Source organism: Bradysia coprophila, unplaced genomic scaffold (genome assembly GCF_014529535.1).
Source record: "Bradysia coprophila strain Holo2 unplaced genomic scaffold, BU_Bcop_v1 contig_250, whole genome shotgun sequence".
NCBI lineage: Eukaryota > Metazoa > Arthropoda > Insecta > Diptera > Sciaridae > Bradysia > Bradysia coprophila.
Window position 1 is genome coordinate 419091 of NW_023503512.1, and position 6386 is coordinate 425476.

Sequence of the window (6386 nt, forward strand, 5' to 3'; positions counted from 1 at the left end):
GTCCCATCGAGTCAACTAGGTTTACTATTAGATAACAATGCAGCGAGAATTGCTGTTGGTCTTCGTTTAGGATCCCAGTTGTGTGAAGAGTACAAGTGTAATTGTGGTGCTGTGGTTAAGAAGGACGGTTTGCATGGTTTATCGTGCAAATTAAAGATAGGGATTATTGCTAAACACGATTCTGTCAATAATGTTTTTGGTCATGCATTTTCCTCTGCAGGATTTCCCAATATTTTGCAACCACCAGGTATTTCTAGAGACGACGGTAAAAGACCTGATGGTATGACAGTAGTTCCGTGGAGTCATGGAAAATCACTTTTATGGGATGTAACAATACGTGATACTTTGGCTCCTTCATACATCAGTGAATCCTCTAAGAAAGCAGGGTCTATTGCAGATAAAGCGGAGAGATTTAAGCATAATCATTATATACGTCTTAAAGAAAACTATTTATTTACCCCCCTTGCCTTTGAATCACTAGGTTGCATGGGTCCAGAAACAAGGAAATTTATTGACAAGTTGGGATCGTTGATGAAGAGAGCATCAGGGGAGCCACGTTCCAAAGATTATCTGTTGCAGAAAATTTCTATTGCTATACAAAGAGGCAATGCGGCATGTATTCTTGGAACTTTAGGAAGTAATAGAGCGGATGATTTTTATTTATTGTAATATTTGTTGATTGAAAAGATCGTTTTTTTATTGACTGCGCCGTATGCGAGCAGTCTTTTTTTTTTTCCCCTTACGATTAAATTCACACTATAAAACTCTCTCTATCAACACAATGGAAAGAAAAAACCAAATTAAAACGAGAAACATTAAAAACACAAAACTACTTCAATGCGGCAATAAATGAGAAAATAATAACATACTATGTGTAACATGCAAATATGGTCATGATCGTAGTTAATTTATTTAATACAGATACCAAATGTCATGTGGAATGCGTGGAACGCGAGTGCTTGGAGAAACAGCGACTGCTACGCAATTGACATCTGATTGTTTTTTTGTTGATTTGTTGGTTTTGTCGAGTGCTTTTCAATTTTAACATTTTCTTTCGCTTTGGTGTAACAAGGACTGAAACAGCTTCTAGTTTTGTGTTAAAATTGTTTCAAAGTCTTCTAAATTTTATAGGTTTCAGATGTGTTCGTATATAATAAGCCCTAATTAGGCCGTTAAATCGTGAATTTTGCTTTGTGTTTGAGTGATTTGTTTCCGTACAGAACTCATTCTGTTCTTTTCTTTTTTAAAAGAAAAATTCAATTAATTTGATAATACAGTAGGCAAAGTATCTAAATTAATAATTTTCCATTAATTCGTCACAACTTTTAATTCATAATTCAATCCTGAAAATTCGTCAATCTAAAAATACACTGCTCGTTCGCATTCACATCCGCAATCAACAAACGTCAAACGGTTTTCATTGTCTCATTAGATTTTTTTGTGAAAATGTTTTTTTGCCTACCTATTAAACCAGAGCTCTCAATATTTCCGAAATTGTTTCATTTCGAATAAGGAAAGTGCTCTTAAAATCAACAAATCGAAAACAAAAAACAATGTTTTTATTCTTGGAGTTATTTTCAGGAAAGTTATGATCCGCAAGTGTCGGATATCGATTTTTTTAAATAAAACTTAGATTTACTGATCAAAAACAGTTAAAAAAACTTATATAAATTGCTCTTCGCTTGTTCGATACTGTTTTCAATTCATTCTCATTTAAAATGTGTTTTGACTACTTATCTACTCGAAAATAAAGAAATATCAGGAATTCCTAATAAGTTGCAGATGTTTTCGATTCAAAAGTTTTTTCCCTCTATTTCAATGGATCTTTATTTTAATATTGAATAATAGAAGGCTTCTGTTAGCCGGGCTCACTGAATATCTTTGAATTTTGACCTAATCTCTTTTTATCTACAGAAATTCTTATCAAGTCACTTTGGAGGAACTATTTCAGCAACCCCTTCTTAATAAGATTTAAAAAAATCCATTAGTCGAAAAGAGAAATCTGATAAATTTTGTATTGATATTCTTGAAATAAGTACGTTACTTCAGTTAATTCATTCTTTATTTGGTTTTTCGTTGCTTTTTTTAGAAAAATACCTTGCAGTGCTGCTTGATAATTTATTAATCCAGTGGGGAATAATATCCCTCACCTATGGCATTATGTAATAAATCTCATATTTCTATCTCCGAAATGCTGCGTAAATGTCGAACATTAACAAATTTGGATAATTGAAAAATATCAGAAAATGTGAGTGTAGAAAATGGCTTGACTACTACACCTCGTAGGCTTATCTCAAATCTTAATAAAATTCTAAGCTCTAACCGTAGCTCAACTTTTTTTCGTTAAACATATTCTTTGGTTTTTCTGTCAGAAGGATGTGCTATGTGACAATTAACTAAAGTAGGTTGATTTCTTGGACTATAGCGGTGGTTTGTAAATAAAAGACGTTAGTTTACGCAATATTTCGAGCTTCGGCTTTGCTCTTCATCAGGCTCTTTTGACTACTAATTACATTACTGAAAATCAACAAAAATATGAAGCTAAGACTACTAACTCCTCTCCACATGCATATTACAAATGTTTTGTAGCTTTGACTTTAATTTAGCCAACGGCGAAGAAACAAAATCCAACATGTGTCAATAAACATCAGACGCATCTTCATTGCATTTTCGTTAGTAATTTGAAGGACACCACGAGTGTAATCGAAAATCATTGAAATAGGAATAGCCTGAAACCTGATATGATCTGGATCAGATCTGATAGATTTTGACTTGACCTGATTTGTGTTGAACCTGAAAATACAGACCTGAATTGATTTCTATCAGACCTATTTCGCAAATTATTTTAACAACATCTTGAGAAATTTGTTACTTCTATTATGCAGATATCCTCCGTGAAACTACGAAACGAAAATTACGATTTTAGAACTCAGCGGCAAAGGAAACTAACAAGAATTATGCAATTGAATCAGGTCAATCCTGGTTATTTCAGGTTAAATTTAAAACATGTCAGGTCAGATCAGGTTTTTGATTTTCATGTTAAAAACCTACCTATTCCGAGGCATAAGTGGTTTGTAGTGTGGCCAAGCTAATTCACTGACTGAAAACAGCATGGTTGCCTCACCTTTTTAAGTACAATCTTCAAAACAACCTTCAAAAGAAATCTTTAACTATTTGATTTTCCACATAAACTACATAGTTTTCTGAAACTTTGCCTAAATCTTTTGCCGATCCCAAAATGCATTCCAATTTGCTGTAAAGATCTTCGCATCATCAATTAAATACAACAGCCGATTGAATTGACGATTCAAAGCTTAGAGTATGGTTAGTCTAAGATTCAAAGGCTTGCGTAGCACAAATTTCCTGAAAATAACTCCAAGAATAAAAACATTGTTTTTTGTTTTCGATTTGTTGATTTTAAGAGCACTTTCCTTATTCGAAATGAAACAATTTCGGAAATATTGAGAGCTCTGGTTTAATAGGTAGGCAAAAAACATTTTCACAAAAAAATCTAATGAGACAATGAAAACCGTTTGACGTTTGTTGATTGCGGATGTGAATGCGAACGAGCAGTGTATTTTTAGATTGACGAATTTTCAGGATTGAATTATGAATTAAAAGTTGTGACGAATTAATGGAAAATTATCAATTTAGATACTTTGCTTACTGTATTATCAAATTAATTAAATTTTTCTTTTAAAAAAGAAAAGAACAGAATGAGTTCTGTACGGAAACAAATCACTCAAACACAAAGCAAAATTCACGATTTAACGGCCTAATTAGGGCTTATTATATACGAACACATCTGAAACCTATAAAATTTAGAAGACTTTGAAACAATTTTAACACAAAACTAGAAGCTGTTTCAGTCCTTGTTACACCAAAGCGAAAGAAAATGTTAAAATTGAAAAGCACTCGACAAAACCAACAAATTAACAAAAAAAACAATCAGATGTCAATTGCGTAGCAGTCGCTGTTTCTCCAAGCACTCGCGTTCCACGCATTCCACTTGACATTTGGTATCTGTGTTAAATAAATTAACTACGATCATGACCATATTTGCATGTTACACATAGTAAATGAACATAAATGAACAAAAACTTACTCCAAGGTGCTACCAGACACTACGTCCAAGAACATTTAACATACGATGAATCGGAACAAAATAGTCCAAAAACGGATTTTCCCAATCATAGAGCCGACAAGCAAGCCCAATCCGTACAAACCGATCGAGAACGACTTTAGTGAGGACGAAAAAGATCCAGACACGCGTCAGAAAACCTGGACAGGGAGTTAAGCATTTTCACACCGACAGGAATCGTATTATAGTCAGCGACGGTTCTAACAAAGAACGACCTGTTGTACTGGGCAGAAACATGCCTCGGAATAGCATACTGACGACTACGCCCAGACCTTCCATCAGCCAGCTTATCGAAGAGAAACTTCGGTTCCCTACAAGGCCATGCATAAACGAGCAGCGACGACGCTTCAGATACGTCATAATTTCACAACCTAACAATCCTTCAACGTGATCCCGAGTACTGTCGTAGCGCCTCAATCCATACACAAAACGCACACAGGCACTAAAAGCTCACTCCAACGACCGAGCATCAGCGGCCGACAAATTTGTAGAATAAACCGAGTCACAATACGTAAAGGCCGGCAGTACAAGAGACTTAATCAGCATCATCCGAATCTTACGAGAGAAAACATGGCCTTGATGCCAGAGACTACGAAATCTAGCAAATACCCTGGAATAGATCAAGCGCACCTGGTCTCTGAATGTCAGTCTTTTGTCCATGACAAGTCCTAGGTTCAGAACCTTGTCTGCATATGGAATGACTACACCACCTAGCAGGACGGTGGTCCTACAAAATCCGGACAAAAAAAATCCGGACAGAAAAATCCGGACAATACAAAATACGGATGATAAAAATCCGGAATTTTGTCGGGATTAAATCCGGAATTCCGGATTTTTTTAAATGGAAAAAAATCATGGAAAGTAAGGTTAACATTGTATTCTTTCCGGATAACTTTAATCCTCACGATGTTGTCGTACATGATATAAATAGAAATTTCTGATTAGTTTTGCCGCATACATTAATCAAGGTATTCTGTTGCGTGTTGACAGTAGGAAAATGGCGCCGCAGGCATAAAAAGGAAAAGCGGGGGTTATAAAAAAAAACTTCGGATTATTTTTGTCACATAGGTATTCTGTAACGTGTTTGACAGTTTGAGAATGGTGCCGCAGCCATAAAAAAGAAAAGGAAGAATAGAAAAAAATTCTGATGTGGTTGGTAGTTGCGCCGCAGGCCGTGAAATAATTTAAAAAAAGAAAAGCGGGGTCGAGGGGCGGCAGCCCCCTCATGGGGGGGGGGGGGGGGTCAAGGGGATTTCCCCCTTGAAAGTTCGAAATCCGGAAATTACGAAAACTAGATTGATTACCCTAATTAAAATGGATGTTGCAACTTTGTATTTTGAAGCTTCTTGATCAGCGTCGCAGATCCAGAAGTTAATAAAAGATAGTGTCACAAAGCGGCAATAAATATTTAAGGAAAGCGTCACATATTCAGAAGTGAATAAAAGATAGTGTCACATAACGACAATAAATTAAGGAATTATCCGGATTCTGTAAGGGGCTAGAGATGAGTGGGCAGTGGGCATAGCAAATTTTTGTGCCCACATGCCCACTATGCCCATCGTTTGAGAAAAAAATACCCATGGGCACTGGCCCAGCCCACAAACTATGTGTGCACAAATCGTCGAATTGTAAAGTTTTGAACGGTTATTTTAATTTTTTTCGCTTCATATTGCACGTTGTTCTGCTGATATGAACAATGAGTTTCAAAGTGTGGTGATGACGGCATACAATAATAATAACATGATAAATTCAATGTACCAAAAGAACGCTGTACATATCGCATACACTCTTCACTCACTGCTCCTGCTCCCTGTAAAATTTCAGGCGAACTATTAAAAACGATACATTCACGACGGCTAAAATTCGATGAATCGCTGTACTTAACATTTTCAATTCACTCAACTTTCTCATATGGAGAATGTTGAGAGCTTACCCGCCTCTCCTTCTTTCTTATTTTATACCTGAAATTCCTAACAAATTTAAAATACAATCAAACAAGGCTTGCCATAGATAACTAAGGCTTGCCGTAGATAAAGCTCGCCAGAAAAGCAAATCTCTTAACAGAGTTAAAAACTCTTCCCTTATCCAGTCTATCATCACGTAGTGTGAACTTTGATAGCTTGGCTATCGGAAAGAGACCTTTATCTATGGCAAGCCTTATTTGATTTTATTTTAAATTTGTTAGGCATTTCAGGTATAAAATAAGAAAGAAGGAGACTCGGGAGACATGGGCTTATGTCCATGG

General features: G+C 35.8%; 1 long non-coding RNA gene across 1 annotated transcript; it reads right to left on the reverse strand.

Annotated features, from left to right (window-relative positions):
• Nucleotides 1-751: 751 nt before the first annotated feature.
• On the reverse strand, nt 752-4623 carry LOC119078361. Its single transcript, XR_005088000.1, has 3 exons — nt 4096-4623; nt 2391-2396; nt 752-868 (listed from the first exon to the last, which is right to left on the reverse strand). It is a non-coding gene; the product is annotated as an uncharacterized LOC119078361 (long non-coding RNA).
• Nucleotides 4624-6386: the final 1763 nt, after the last annotated feature.